The following is a 16880-nucleotide window of genomic DNA, read 5'->3' on the forward strand; positions in this document are numbered from 1 at the left end:
CACAGTTACTCCTGAGCACTGCCAAGTTTGATCCAAGAACAGAAAAAAAGAAAAATAAGGGCCGGAGAGATAGCATGGAGGTAGGGTGTTTGCCTTGCATGTAGGAGGACAGTGGTTCAAATCCCTGCATCCCATATGGTCACCCGAGCCTGCCAGGAGCATTTTCTGAGCGTAGAGCCAGAAATAACCCCTGAGCGCTGCTGGGTGTGACCCAAAACCCAAAAAAAAGTAAAAAAAAGAAAAAAATTATTCTGGGGTGGGGGGTGTTGGGTCACAGCTGGCCATACCTGGCTCACTCCTGCCTCTGCACTCAGAGGTCACTCCTGGTGGGGCACAGTGGTCCTATGTGATTCTTTGGAGACTTGCAAGTCAGCCGTTGGGGTTGACTGATGGAGGGATGGAGGATGAGGTTTTTCCCTTCCAACTCAGAGCATGCGTCTGCCACCCTGTTCAGCCAGCAGTCCTGAGGTGAAGCCTCGGGTAAAAGGCTAGCAGACACTCAGGCTTGTGAAAATTCAGCTTTATTCGAAGGACAAGACTGAAGCCAAAAGCCTCAGCATCAGTTCCAGCCAAAAAGCTCCCCGCCTTCCACAGACCCTTGCTTTTATCCCCCAGAATCAGGTACCACTCAATGGTGGGATCAGGTACCACCCAATGGTGGGAGCAGAATGCCAGGTCACAACCTAGGGTAGGCACAATCACCGATCAGGGTAGGGTCAGTAACATAATAATCCCATTGAAATGTTTACATATACAACAGGAGACCAAACTGAAGTTTTTAGGTTTTTTGTGGAGGGGTCACACTTGGCCATGCTCAGGGGTTACTCCTGGCTTTGCGCTCAGAAATCGCCCCTGGAAGGCTTGGGGGACCATATGGGATGCTCGGAATCGAACCACTGTCTGTCCTGGATCAGCCGCTTGCAAGGCAAATGCCCTACTGCTGTGCGATCTCTCTGGCCACAGAGCAAACTGAAGTCAGCTGCATGCAAGGCAAGTGCCCTCCCCACAGTGGCATGGGTCCGGCCTCCCAAATCACTTGTTGGTTTTGGGACCAGGGTGGGGGGGACCAGGGTGGTTGTAGGTCTTCAGCACAGGTAGGAGTTCTCACAGCATCGAAGTAAGGAATTTGGACACAGAAGAGCCCGTTGCATGGGCCAGGAAGGTGTGAGGCTGAGCAAAGGAACTTGGTGCCACCCAGCAAATGCCAGTGGCCAGAAGCCAGTGGGAAACTCGGGTCATTCAGGGTAAATGGAAGGAAGCACAGCCACTTCCTGTACCATCAGGAGCTATGACATGGCCGGAAATATCAAACTGGAAGTGCTGACTAGAGCTAGGAGGGTGGCTGCCAGCCCTGCCCCTTCTTCTGGCTGACGCCAGTGTCTCCCCTTGGCTAAAGCCAATGGGAAGTCACCTGCCTCAGATCCTGGTTGTGCCACCTGGGGCCCATTCAGAGGCCCAGAGCAGTCTGGGGCATTGGGAGAACTAGGAGGAGTTTGAAAGCTTTGGAAAAGGTACCAGCCTGCCCATGGGCACTGGTTTTTCTGTTTTGATTTTCCACATCGGGGTGGCGAGGACGCTGACTTAGACATACAGTATAAAACCAGATGGTTCTGTTAAATGCAAGGTTACCTCCTGGAACAGAAAAAGGACATTTCGAGGAAAATGCCAGTGGAGATCTTTTTTTTTTTTTTTTTTTTTTTTTTTTTTTTTTTTGGTTTTTGGGCCACACCCGGTGACGCTCAGGGGTTACTCCTGGCTATGCGCTCAGAAGTCGCTCCTGGCTTGGGGGACCATATGGGACGCCGGGGGATCGAACCGCGGTCCGTCTCCTAGGCTAGCGCAGGTAAGGCAGGCACCTTACCTCCAGCGCCACCGCCCGGCCCCATCCAGTGGAGATCTTAATGAAGATCTTAAATGAAGGGCTTGGATGTGGTGCCAGCATTCATCCACTCGTTAGTTTTGACAAACGCTTCCGTAAGGTGTTAACATCATGGGGGGCTGAAGGAAAGGGTACAGAGATTCTGAATCATCTTTGCAAAGGTTCTGTAGTCTACAATGATTCCAGAGTTTTTCTTTTTGAGGAACCACACCCGGCATAGCTCAGGTGTTACTCCTGGTTCTGCACTCAGGGAATCACTCCTGATGATGCTTGAGGGGACCAGGGACTATGTGGGATGCCAAGGATCTGATCTCATGTGCAAGGCAAATGATCTCCCCACAGTACTATGGCTCTAGCTCTGATTCCATAGCTAAAAGCTGGCTGGAGTGGCTTTGGGGCTGGTGCTTAGTTGCAATCTGTGACCAGTACCTGGCAGCCATTGGGCACTCTTAAGAGATCATCCAGCACACCAGAGAAGCAGAGAGGCAGGCAGGAGAAATGAGGACGGCTCTCCTAGGCCAAGAAGGAGGAAGAGATCTCGTCTAGGGGCCGGAGAGATAGCACAGCGGTAGGACGTTTGCCTTACATGCAGCCAATCCAGGATGGTGGTTTGAATCCCGGCATCCCATATGGTCCCCCATGCCTGCCAGGAGCGATTTCTGAGCGCAGAGTGCTCAGAGTAATCCTTGGGCACCGCTGGGTGTGACTCCTTACACCCCCCAAAAAAAGAGAGTGACCTAGACCACAAGCTGGAGCCTCTGGGAGTGGATGTCTCCACCCACTGAGCCCCTCTCACCTCCCAGCCCCCAATCTCTGGAGTTCCTTCAGGCTGTTCCTCAGAACACAGCGTGGGGCTTCCCGGTTCTCTCTGAGGATGAAAGATCGCTGGTCCCTGGCTGGGGATGGATGGAACCTCCCGCTTAATGAAAGCCTTCTCCCCATTGTCCCCCAGAGCTCTCAGGCATCAATCACGGTGCCTGCATCCTTCCGAGAGGGCGGCTGGAAAGGCAACATGATAGGAAATGCTTCCAATTTGCCTTCAGCCAAATTACCTCCGTTGCTGCAAAGGGCAAACTTGTTTTCTTTGATTATGACGACGCCCATTAGTCCTGGGCAGCTCATTTGGGCGAACACGGAGCAGGCAAACCCGGATCCCAGCCATGCATCTGGCGCCCCTGACAAAAACCACGGGCGAGTCTTGTCCCCATGAATTCTAATGGCATCGTTTGCCATCTTTTATTTTTTAATGCCACCAGCCTTAATATTTAAATCCTTTCCAATCCGGTGAAAATTCCTGCCCTAAAAGTGAAGCGATATTGCTAATGGATGGGGACTTTAATTGGATGGTCTCTTTATTTGTCATTAATTCTGTTGATGAACTTTATAAATGGAAATATATCGTTATCATGCAGATTAGACCCCGGCTTCATTCAAATGGGCTTGTTAGATATTTTATTACTTGCACTCTCAGACATTTTTTTTGAAGTTTGAACTAAATTATATTTTCCACCTGGGGTGGGGGTGAGCGGAGGGTGAATCTGAGCACCTACAGCCCCCCTCAAGTCTGACAGTGTAACATGGAGGAATCAAGGGCATTTAAAGAAACTGCTGCAGGGACCAGAGAGATGGCACAGCAGGTAGGGTGTTTGCCTTGCACCTGACCCAGGTTTGATCCCCGATATCCCATGTGGTCCCCAGGCACCACCAGGTGTAATTATTGAGCATCTCTGAGTTGGTCCCAAAACAAAACAAAGCAAAATCAGAACAAGTGAAAAGAAAACTGCTGTGTTTGGGTGGGTCCTATTTTTTCCTCCTTGAAGTCCCGGATGGAACCCTGGGTATCACCCATGCAAGGCCAGTGCTCTTCTGAGCCTTCCCCAGCCCCAGAAATGCTTTTTTTTTTTTTTTTTTGCCTTTTAATTTTTTGTGCCACACCCGGTGGTGCTCAGGGGTTACTCCTCGCTCTGTGCTCAGAAATCACTCCTGGGAGGCTCGGGGAACCATATGGGATGCTGGGGATCAAATCCAGATCGACTGCATGCAAGGCAAATGCCTTTCCCTCTGTGCTATCGCTCCAGCCCCAAGGAATGCTTCTTTCTATGTTGCTCTGTTACTCAATGGGGTTTGGCTGGGTGCTTGAGAGGTTACTCCTAGAATATATATGGGAGACACTCTCTGGAGCCTGACCTCAGCTTTTGAGGCACATCTCTGACCCAAAGAATGCCACTTTATTTGATTTGTTCATTTAGGCTTGGCGGCCATCTCTGCTGATGCTCAGTGGCTATTCCTGATTCTGTGCTCATGGGGCCACTCCCAATAGTGTTGGGGTGTGAGGGGTCCATAGGGTGCTGGGGATGAAACTGGAGCTCTAGCACACAAAGAGCCCATGCTCCAGCCTGCAGAGTTCTCTCTTCAGCCCAGGGGAGGGAGCCACTGTGACATTAGCTACCTAGCGAGCACCTGCTGTGTGGCTCACACTGTTCTGAACCCTTTTCCCTTCCTCCCCCGCATCATGACCTCTCTCTGTGGGTGGCTCAAAAGGGATGGCACAAAGAGGTTCAGCTCTTGAGTGTGAGGACTGACATTTCAGTCTAGGTGCCTGTCCCCGGAGCCTGCACCTTAGAACCACTCTTCTGCCCAGTCTCATGATTTGGGGATTGGCCTTTATGGTGAGCATCATAGTAACCCTCTGATGTTCCCATTTCTGTGTGTGTGTGTGTGTGTGTGTGTGTTGTGCACTCCCTGTTGTTTTCAGAGCTTACTCTTGCTTTTGCCCTCAGGATCATTCCTCGCCTCAATCTGGAGACCATATAGGGTGCCCGGGATGGATTCTGGAGTTGGCTATGGACAGAAGCAACTACCCACTGTATTATCTCTGCAGACCCCAGTCCCATTTCTATCCAAAGAATAGATACCATATATACTCGAGTATAAGCCGATTTTTTTCGGCACAAAATTTGTGCCAAACTTTGCTTATACTCAGGTCATACAGGTTATTTGAGTCCGTGTGCGTGCCCCGAATCAAATGCACGTAGTCTCCGGTTGTCTTCTGCTGTCTGCTGGAGGGAACAGTGCTTCAGCTCAGTCCACAAGTCTTGGCTGAGCTGTCTTCAGCTAACCTCTTGGTGGGCAGCTGAACTGATCTGGATGCCACTGAACTATTTAACCCACAATATTCAATGGCACATTTAATTAAGTGAAAAACCCATTTAAGGGGCTGGAGAGATAGCATGGAGGTAAGGCGCTTGCCTTTCATGCAGAAGGACGGTGGTTCGAATCCCGCCTGCCAGGGGGCGATTTCTGAGCATAGAGCCAGGAGTAACCCCTTAGTGCTGCTGGGTATGACCCAAAAACCAAAAAAAAAAAAAAAAAGTAAGAAAAACTCATTTAAGGCAGTAAACCTGCCTTAATAGATAAATGTTTATGAATCCTGAATCTTTATAATCAGGGGTTTTGGAGTATAAGGATTCAGATTCTTTGTTTGTTTGTTTGTTTGTTTGTTTGTTTTGGGTCACACCCAGCAGCGCCCATGGGTTACTCCTGGCTCCACGCTCAGAAATCGCTCCTGGCAGGCTCGGGGGACCATAGAGGAGGCCGGGATTTGAACAAATGACCATCTGCATGAAAGGCAAACACCGTACCTCCATGCTATCTCTCCGGCTCCCCAGAATTCAGATTTTTGACCATTTATTTACAATGCTTTTCTCTCTTACGCGGTTTATTCACTTTATTAAAGTTGCTATTGAATACTATTGGTTAATGTGGTATGTTAAAAAATGTGATATGTGGGGCCGGAGAGATAGCATGGAGGTAAGGCATTTGCCTTTCATGCAGGAGGTCATTGGTTCGAATCCTGGCGTTTCATATGGTCCCCCGTGCCTGCCAGGAGCAATTTCTGAGCGTGGAGCCAGGAATAACCCCTGAGCACTGCCGGGGGTGACCCAAAAACCACACACACACACAAAAAAGTGATATGTTAATGGTATACAGTATAGCAATTATGTATTGTAAATGTAATCATGTATTTATTTACTTATTTACTGATTCCTCAATTATTCTAATTGTTTTGGGTATATATTTTTATGTTTGAAATTTATCAGTGGCTGCTGCATTTTCCACCTCAGCTTATACTCAAGTCACTAAGTTTCCCAGTTGTTAGGGTAAAATTAGGGAGGGCCAACTTATACTCAAGTATATATGGTATTCAGGATTCAGTTGCCAGCAGTGTACTTAACTACAGAGATGAGTATCTATTAGTTGTCCTATTTTGTCCATTCATGCATGTTTGTCCATCTGTCTATCACCCATCTACCTGTCTCCCTATCCATGTTTTTGCCTGTCAGTTTATACATAGGAAGCTTTCTGCTACCTCACAGTATTCTCACTGATTCCCATGGGAATCAAGATTAAATCAGTTTGCAGTACTCCAACTGTCACCCTATCCCTTTCTCTTCATGTAAGAAAGTGTCTGAGAGAGCAGTGTCTGAGAGTCTGAGGGAATGGGGAGGCCTCCATTATTTAGGACCTCAGCTTCCAGTCACCTCTCACTGATTCTTAGGTTTGTGGATCAATTATTCAAATGCTTTGGAACTTATCAACCTCCTAAGACATCATGAGTCAGACACGGTTTGGCCTGGGTAGCACCACTCGGTGTGGGACAAACTTGATGGGCCAAAAGAGGCCTTCAGCATGGGAAGAGGGGCCATCCTCAGCTCTGCCTAGATCCTGTGAGCTGTTACAGCCCCTGAGCTTTCCGATGGTCCATCCAGAGAACAGAAGCAGAAGGCAGGCTTCCTAACTGACTTGACAAGGCCAGCCTTACTCTACCTCCATCACGAGAAAGGGAAATTGCAGACCAAAGTGTCTCTCATGAACCCAGAGACAAAAGAACTCACCAAAATATTCTCAAATGGGATCCAATCACACATTCACCAAGGGTATAGTTAGGGGGTGTATAGCATAGGCGGATACCCCGAGTTTATCCCTAAATCTCACAGTTTCTGGGGCCAAAGCAATTGCACAGCAGGTAGGGTGTTTGCCTTATACACAGCCAACACAGGTTCGATCTCTGGCATTCCCTATGCTCCCCCAGCACTACTAAGAGTGACTTAATACAGGGCCAGGAGTGACCAGGCATGGCCCCAAACTAAAAATAAATAAATAAATTTGTAAAAAAAATAAAATAAAATAAACCTCACAGCTTCTGAGCACTACCTGGAAGGGCCCTAGGAAACCCCAAGAACCCCTTACATTGAGCAGTGCTGGGCTAAGCACTGCCAGTATGGCATCTATAAGAGAAGAAGGAAGAGAAGGAGAATTATGCACTATGACCAACATTATACTGCACCCAGGATGTAGCCCTGGGATGCAAGTTTGGTTCAACACTCAAAATATAACTAATGCAATCCATCACAAGAGCAAGAGGAAAAACCATATGATTATAACAAATAGGCATAGAGAACACATTTGATACATTCAACCCATTAATGATGAAAATGTACTGGCTGGAGCCATGGTACAGTGAAAAAGTTCACCTGTCTTGCACACAGCCATCCTCGGTTCTTTTTTGTTTGTTTCGGTTTTTGGCTTTTTGGGCCACACTCAGTGACGCTCAGGGGTCACTCCTGGCTTTGTGCTCAGAAATTGCTCCTGGCTTGGGGGACAATATGTGATGCTGGGGATTGAACCCAGATCTGTCCTGGGTCACCTGCAAGGCAAACGCCCTACCACTTTGCTATCCTCTGATCCCCATTCCTAGGTTCTATCCCTGTTACCCTATGTAGTCCCTCACTAAGTCTGCCAGGAAGTGATCTCTGAGCCAGGAGTAAGTCCTGAACACTTCCTGGTGTGGCCAACAGAAAAAGAGATTTAGGGGCTGGAGCTATAGCACAGCGGTAGGGCATTTACCTTTCACAAGGCCAACCTCGGTCAGACTCCAGTCCTGACATCCCATATGGTCCCCTGAGGGGCTGAAGCGACAACACAGTGGTAGAGCGTTTGCCTTACACACTGCTGACCCAGGTTCGATCCCCGGCATCCCGTATGAGCCTCCAAGCCTGCCAGGAGCGATTTCTGAGTGCAGAGTCAGAAATAAGCCCTGAGAGTCACTAGTGTGGCCCCAAAACAAAAACAAACAAAAAAGAGATTTAAAAATTAATATGCTTTTCTTTTTCCAAGTGGTTTGTTTCATTTTCCTAGCACCACTTTTGTTTGTTTTTCTTTGGGGAATTAGTTCTTGGTCTGCCTTCAGGTATGGGCCAATGGTATACCGGGGATCAAACCTCGTCAGCAGCCTACCAGGCAAGCACCCTAAACACTGTGCTCTCTCTCTGGCCCTCCTCAAAGAGTGACTTGGTGCTCAATCTGCTCTGTTCCTGGGGATATTCTGTAAATGGTATTTAATGTGCAAGAGGGACCCAGGGCAGCAGCAGCTAGGCCTGCAGCGGGGAGGGCTGACCATACCGGAAGATGGGAACGCCGCTGGGCTGCACATTTCAGCCTTGCTCCATGCTTTGGGGGCAGTGAGCAATGAGCAGCAACTGTGCTTGGGCTTGGGAGGAAATATGCCCCCAGGAGAGATTTCAAAACTGCTGGTCTTAATGCACAACTGCCTCCCAGCCACGGGGCTCTGGCGGAGGCGCTTGACCTTCTGAGAGTTCCTCTTTCCACAGGGTAAGCCTGCTGCATGGTAAGTGGGTTGCTGGCCTTGGGGCCGGGCTGATTTGGAATTCAAGCCACATGGATCACCACTTCCTGCCTGCGGTGGCTCCCTGCCAGCTGGGCAGACTCTTGGAGCTCTACTTCTGCATCTGTGACCGGGCCGAGAAACCACATCTGACAGAATTGCTGTGTGGGCGACCTCTGGGCCCCAGGGCCCTGTGGAGACGCAATGGCCTAGACTCTGTCCCGCAGTGGCCTTGCCCTCTCTCACCCCCAGTGCCCATGCAGGTTTGTAGCCAGGCAAAGCTGGCAGCCCTGGAAAGCCACGGGGGCTACAGAATCCATAGCAGATCAGGGTGTACTCCTGGCATCGTGGGGAGTTTGGAATAAGCCTGGGAAAATCCCTTAGCTCCCTGGTATGCAGTACCTGTTTCCCCACATCAAGAGGGAGTCAGGTGTGTGTGTGTGTGTGTGTGTGTGTGTGTGAGAGAGAGAGAGAGAGAGAGAGAGAGAGAGAGAGATGATGTGTATGCCTTTATGTTTGTTTGTTTTTGTTTTGGGGCCACACTTGGCAATGCTCAGGGGTTACTCCTGACTCTGCTCTCAAAAATCGCTCCTGGCAGGCTCGGGGGAACCATAGGGATACGGGAATCGAACGGGTGTCTGTCCTGGGTTGGCTGCGTGCAAAGCAAACGCCCTACCGTCGTGCTATCACTCTGATCCGCATAACTCAATTCTTCCTAGTAAACAGAGTGAAGGCCCCAAGAAGAACTTTAGAATAGGGTGTCTCAGCCCCACTTCGTGAGGCAGCTTGAGGGGGCCGGAGATGGATGTAGAGATGCCAGGTCCCAACTCCACAGCTTCAAAGGGTCACACTAGGGCCAGGATTCGGGGAGCAGAATGGGAGAAACACTACACTGGGGTGGAGGGGTGAGCCACAGGGAATGTTGGGGACAGGATTTAGGGAAGGATGCAGCTCGAGTTGGACTATTTCAGTGTTTATCCGAAGGACAAAGCCCGGAAGGGAGGCAGGGGGAGTTTGTTGATGTGAGTATATGCTGATGCTTGCCAAGTCTGAGGTAGGAGCTGTGTGTGCACCCCCTAACCCAGATTTTCAGGGACAGCAGCTTCCTGGGAGGGGCCTCTCTGGGGATGGTACATAGAGGAGATTTCCAGAAAGACCCAGGAGACACACAGATGAGCTAGTGCAGTTAGGTCACAGATAGTGACAAGGCCGGAATGTGGGGACAGCCCTACAGTGGGTCCGCATAAATAGACAGCACAGCTGGGTTGGAGGGATAGCATAGTGGGTAGGGTGTTTGCCTTGCATGGGGCCGACCAAGGTTTGATTCCTGGCATCCCATATGGTCCCCTGCACCTGCCAGGAGTAATTTCTGAGTGCAGAGCCAGGTGTAACCCTTGAGTGCTGCTGGGTATGCCCCCTCCAAAAAAAAAAAAATCAACAACAAAGAAAGAAAGTAGGTGGTACAGGCCTCTTGGCTATTTCTGTGTCTTGGCTCCCTTTCAAGGGGTACACCCTCCTGGTATGTCTCTGGGTCTCCAGCCCCTGGTACCCCCACACTGCTGCAGCTACACTGGGCTTTTCTCAAGTCCCAGGGCCCAGAGATCTGATTGCACCAGCTTCAGAAACCAGCTCCAGCACCTGAACAGGCAATTTCATATCCCGCTGGTCTCCGCTTAGAGGCAGCATCTTGCACAAGAACAAACCAGCAGTCTACGTTCCAGAGACTTTGCCTGCCCAGCTGGAAATCACAGACCATAAAGTCCACTCGTTGCAAGCACAAAACTCAGTGACCTTTTCACAAATGTACAGAGGGGCCCCACATGGCTGCAAACTTTCTAGTCATTCCCCCTCTCCCATGAGTTACTGAGTTTCTGTTTCTCACCACATTAAATTTGGGGGCTGTTCTACATTTATCACCTTTTAATTATTTTCCTCTCAGGGGACTTTGTGGTGCTGGGAGTCAAACCCACCCATGTCTTGACATGTGCTTGACCCCTGTGCTAGCTACTGGCCCCAGGCTTTTTGTTTGTTTGTTTTTAGGTAATACCCAGCATTACTCAGGGGTTACTCCTGGCTCTGCACTCAGAAATTGCTTCTGGCAGGCTCAGAGGACCTAATGGGATGCCGGGATTGGAACCACTGAACCACTGTCTGTCCTAGATCGACTGTGTGTAAGGCAGACGCCATACTGCTGTGTTATCTCTGGCCTTGGCCCCTGGCTTCTGACTTTTGCTCAGCACTGGGGAGTTTCCAGAAGGATGACTCTGCACTCCAGGAGTTTGTGGACTTAACTGGGAGACATTTAGTGGTCAGGACTGGGAGTGAGTGTCCAACTGTGCATTCTGGGCAGGGACCGAGGATACTGATGGCTATTATACTGCACCCAGAACAGCCTTCAGCAACCCCAATTCAGTCCAACCCCAAAGTGTGATAGTTACAGCAGGTAGGGTGCTTGCATTGCCTATCTCCTATGTCCTCTGAGCCCAGCAAGAGTGATTCCTGAGTGTAGATCCAGGAGCTATTCTATTGCACAGCTGAGTGTGGCCCCAAAATTTAAAAACAAAACAAAACAAAAACGGGGTTGAAGAGATAGTACAATAGTTAAGGTGCTTGTTTTGCCCTGAGCACTAACCGGTGAGCCCTGAAATACAGAGCCAGGAGTAGCCCCAGAGCATTGCCAGTTGTGACTCAACCCCTCTCCCCATATCAAAATTGTCAACATGGGAGCCGGAGAGATAGCACAGCAGAAGGGTGTTTGGCTTGTAAGCAGCCCATCCAGGATGGATAGTGGTTTGATCCCCAGCATCCCATATGGTCCCCGTACCTGCCAGGAGCGATTTCTGAGTGCAGAACCAGGAGTAACCCCTGAACGCCGCCAGGTGTGACCCAATTCCCCCCCCCAAAAAAATTTTCCAACGTGTATTTAAAATTATGTACCCACCAGCAATGTATGAATGTTCCAGCTGCTTCATCTATTTGTCAATGTTTGGTAACATAGCTTTTATTTCTGAATGTTTACCTAAGTCTTGTTTATTTTTTAAAATGTATCCTGTTGAGTTCTAAGAGTTCTGAATTATCTGTTGTGGTTTGAATCAGATATGATCAACAAATATTTTCTCCCTGGATATGGCTTATCTTTTCATTTCCTAAAATGAAAATGTCAATGGAAACTCAGTTTTAATTTTAATGAAATTGCATATATATATTTTTTTTGCTGGCTCATGATCTGATTTTACTTCTAAGAACACTTTGCCAAGCCCAGAGTCAGCTTTGTGACCAGATGGCCTCTATTACAACTACTCACTTTGGCTGCTACAGAGCAAAATTTAAGTGTCACAGGCAATATTAAGTAAGAGGGCAGTACGTATCAATAAAGCTTTATTCATAAAAAGAAGTGATGGCTGTGGGGCATCTGAAATGTTCTTTACATGTGCTGTCTTTGTTTCTGACACCAGGGAAACACAAGCCTCATAGAATAAGTGAGGGAAATGTTCCTTCCTCCTCTATTTTCAGAGTTTGTAAAAATTTGATCTTAGACCTTCTTGAGTTAAAGAAGGAGATTCCTATTTGCCCTAGGCTTTTACTTAGAGGGACAATTATTTTTTAATTCAGTTTCATTACCTCCTCTAGATATACTAACATGTTCTTTCTTTTTGTTTTTAGTAATTTGTCTTTCTATAAATATGTTCACTTCCCCTGGATTGTCCTTTGCCATGGAAGTTTTCATAGGTGCTGGAGTAATAGTGCAGCTAGAGAGCTTTTCTTGAGCATAGCCAACCCAGGTTCAATTCCTGATTCCCCATATAGTCCCCTGAGTATCCCCAGAAATAATTCAAAATAAAAACAAAAAAATATTTTCATAATATTCCTTTATAATTCTTTGATGTTTCTGTAATTTTAGGGGATAGAAGTATGCCTAGAAGTGCTCAAGGCTTGTTCCTGGCTCTGTGCTCAGGGATCACCCTTGGTGGGCTCAGAGGACCATAAATGTACCAGGAATCAAACCTGAGTTTTTTGCCTGGAAGACAAATGCCAACCCACTGTATATCGCTCTGGCCCCGTGACTTGAGTAAACGGTGTATTATCCAGTTTTCTGGTTCTAGCTGTAGCAGCATATCATTAAGTCTTGCTTATTTGTTTATTTACTTATTAAGTTTTTGGTCATGACTAGAATGCGCCGGGGTTACTCCTAGTGGTGCTCTGGGGAACATATGGAATGCCAAGGATCAGATCCAGATAGGCTGTATGCAAGGTAAGTGCCCTTTGTGCTGTATTATCTTTCCAGCCCCCAAGTCTTGCTTTTATAAATTCAATCTGACAACTGTGTTTAAAAAAAATTTACTTTTTTGTCTGTGTGATTAAACCCAAGACCTCAAACATGTGAAACATTTGTTTTACCACTGGTTGGTTATTTTAATAGCTTTTTTGGGGTTTGTTTTTGTTTTTGGGACATACCTGGCAGTGCTCAGGGGTTACTCCTGGCTCTATGCTCAGAAATCGCTCCTGGCAGGCTCGGGGGACCATATGCAACGCTGGAATTTGAACCACCAACCTTCTGCATGCAAGGCAAATGCCTTACCTCCATGCTATCTCTCCGGCCCCTATTTTAATAGCTTTGATGCTAAAACAACATTGGTCGCAGGGGCCAGAGAGATAGCATGGAGGTAAAGCGTTTGCCTTGCATGCAGAAAGTTGGTGGTTCGAATCCCGGCATACCATATGGTCCCCTAGGCCTGACAGGAGTGACTTCTGAGCATAGAGCCAGGAGTAATCCCTGAGCGCGGCTGAGTGTGACCCCCCCCCCCAAAAAAAAAGACCGTTTTTATACCCAGACTTAAAGTTTCAACTTGTGGTCCTTGCATGTTCAAAATTTGTTTCTCTGCATATCTCACATTTAAAAGATTTTGTTGAATACTCAAAAATCTTACTTAAAAGCACTAACTATATACTCTGATCCCCCTCCCCACCACACACCATGATATTTGCTTTGCAGTTTTATTTCTTGGGTGTCAGAGAAATAACTTCCTGGACTAAATCTTTATGTCAATTTCCTCCACAAATAGACAATTACTGATGACTTTAGTTCTTTCTTTTTTTTTTTGGGTGGGGGCTACATACTGGCTCTGTGCTCAGAAATTGTTCCTGGCAGGCTCAGTGACCATATGGGATGCCGGGGATCAAACCTGGGTGATCTGTAAGCAAGGCAAATGCCCTACTCACTGTGCTATCACTTTGGCCTACTGCTGCCATAATTTAAGGAAAGTTAAAATCAGAAGGCCGGCTGGACTCCCCCAGTGTGGATGGCTAAGAAGAAAAGACCTCAAAGAGAGGTGCTTCCTTGAAAAGTGAGGGTGGTATTTCTCAAGCTTAGCAATAGTTGCAAATAATAGTTGCAAACAATAGTTGTAAAGATTTATTTGGCCTAATAAGAATCTCCCTGCTGCTTTGCTATGTATGTATATAGTTGCATATTTACCTTTCTATGACTAAATTAGTACACACAAAGGTGGCCTTGATTATATATCACTTTAGCTGGGAAAATCAGCATCAAGAGAAACATAAAAATAACTTTGTAATTCTCAAAGTTAGTCTTTTTTTGTTTGTTTTTGGGCCACACCCAGTGACACTGGGGTTATTCCTGGCTCTGCGTTCAGAAATCGCTCCTGGCTTCGGGGACCATATGGGATGCAGGGGGCGGGGGGGGGGGATCGAACCGAGGTCCGTCCTAGGCTAGTGCATGCAAGGCAGACGCCTTACTGCTTGCACCACTGCTCTGGCCCCTAAAGTTAGTCTTTTAAAAACTATTCTGCTCATTAAGGCCAGAGCAGTGGCACAAGCGGTAAGGCATCTGCCTTGCTTGCACTAGCCTAGGACGGAAAAACTTGCCAATCTTTCAATTTATATCAGAACTGACATCCAAAGTTCAGTCTAGGAGTGAAAAAATTTGAGATGTTAAAATTTGTCCTTGGATACTAGAGAAGCCTCTGGCTCCACTCCTCTCTGTCTTTTTGTTTTTGTTTTTTTTTTTTTTTTGGTTTTTGGGCCACACCCAGTGATGCTCAGGGGTTACTCCTGGCTATGCGCTCAGAAGTCGCTCCTGGCTTGGGGGACCATATGGGACACCGGGGGATCGAACCGCGGTCCGTCCAAGGCTAGTGCTGGCAAGGCAGGCACCTTACCTCTAGCGCCACCGCCCGGCCCCCCCCCTCTGTCTTTTAATTGGAGCTTATCATTCAGAAGATTTGTGACCCACACTAAAGGCCTGTGAATTGTCTATTGTGGAGAAACTTATAGATCAAACAGTTTGTATTAATAAGCTTGTGCTAACAAGAAAGTACTATTTTTTTTTAACCTCACAGGAAAGCCGATGTAGGTGGTCTCTAACGCATAAAATTCATGTTTAAATACATCCCTGTAGCGTTCAATAAAGACACACAATTATGATTCACCCACACAACTGAGTGTATCTCCGTCATTCGCTGAACCATGCACCCACTTTTCTGGGGACCCAGAGAACTTCCTGAAGTGTCCATACAAAAAGGATGTGGCACTGGCCTCCTTGGTATTTTTTTTCTTATTTGTACTTGAAGTGGTGGTATTGGGGATCCAACTGGCATTTGATCAGACAGAGGCTATTCACAGATCTGTGCTCAAGAATAGCCCCTGGTGGTATTTGGGTGGCCATATGTGGTGGCAGTGATGAAATTGAGGTCAGCTGCATGCAAGATAACCCCTGCACTATCTCTCTAGCCACTGAAGTTTCGTTTTTTTGTTTTTGTTTTTGGGTCACACCTGGCAGCACTCAGGGGTTACTCCTGGCTCTACACTCAGAAATCGCCCCTGGCAGGCACGGGGGACCACATGGGATGCCTGGGATTTGAACCACCGTGCTTCCGCATACAAGGCACAAGGCAAACGCCTTATCGCTGTGCTATCTCTCTGGCCACCCTGAAGTTTCTTGAAGCTGTTTTTTTTTTTTTTTTTTTTGGGTCACACCCGGCGGTGCTCAGGGGTTACTCCTGGCTGTCTGCTCAGAAATAGCTCCTGGCAGGCACGGGGGACCATGTGGGACACCGGGATTCGAACCAATCACCTTTGGTCCTGGATCGGCTGCTTGCAAGGCAAACGCCACTGTGCTATCTCTCCGGGCCCTGTTTTTTTTTTTTTAAAGCAGGAAGAATCAGGGTGTTTTAGGAAACTCATCCTCCCAATTACTACTATTTATTGAGCATTTACTATGTCAAGGCTCCAAGCCAAACTCTTTATTGCCTCCTGCCACAAGAAACCTATTGTCTTAAGTAAATCCATTGTAAGCAGAATCACGTTGTAAGGAGCAGCAGAAAGTTCTGAAGTGGACAAGAAGACAAACACCAGTGTCCTCAGAATTAAGTTAAATCAATCACTCAACTGAGATGCCTTTTTTTTTTTTTTTTTTTTTTTTTTGGTTTTTGGGTCACACCCAGCGGCGCTCAGGGCTTACTCCTAAGCTCTATGCTCAGAAATCACTTCTGGCAGGCTCAGGGAATCATATGGGATGTTGAATTCGAACCATTGTCCTTCTGCATGCAAGGCAAACATCTTACCTCCATGCTATCTTTCCGGCCCCTGAATTGCCTTTCATGTCTTTCCTACCCTGGAGGATATAGATATATATGGTGGGCGGGTTTATCCACCATCTTCTCCACATCACCAAATATGTTTGACTTGAATATAGTTGGCTTTGCTGACACTCCTCTTCCCTCGCACACTGCGTACCTGGTCTGATCTGATCTGATCCCTGGCATCCCATATGCACCCACCCACTTGCAGCACAAGCAGGAGTCATTCCCGAGTGCAGAATCAGGGGTAAGCTCTGAGTATCGCCAGATGTGACCCAAAACTAAAAAGAAATAATAATAAAAAATAATAAAATTGTACCAGGAAGATGACAAATGAGAGTGAGAGCACAGACAGGGATGCTCCTGGACCAGACCAGAGAGGTCCAAGCAGGCGGGAGGCAGGAGGTCTACACAGCAGAGGGGACAGGAGAGTAGGGGTCCATGGGTAGAATGGTCTAGGGGAGTCTAATAATTCGGGGGGGGGCATAAGTGGATAAGTGGATCAGAACTGGTTCCACATCTCCCCCTCCATCTCAGCTCCTTCCTATTATTTTTGGTTTTGGGGCTACACCTGGTGACACTTAGGGGTTGGTTACTCCTGGCTCTGCACTCAGAAATTGCTTCTGGCTTGGGGGCTCATATGAGACGCCGGGGGATCGAACCGAGGCCCGTCCAGGGTCAGCCGCGAGCAAGGCAGACGCCCTACCGCCATCCCAGC

This window comes from Suncus etruscus, chromosome 15 (genome assembly GCF_024139225.1).
Source record: "Suncus etruscus isolate mSunEtr1 chromosome 15, mSunEtr1.pri.cur, whole genome shotgun sequence".
NCBI lineage: Eukaryota > Metazoa > Chordata > Mammalia > Eulipotyphla > Soricidae > Suncus > Suncus etruscus.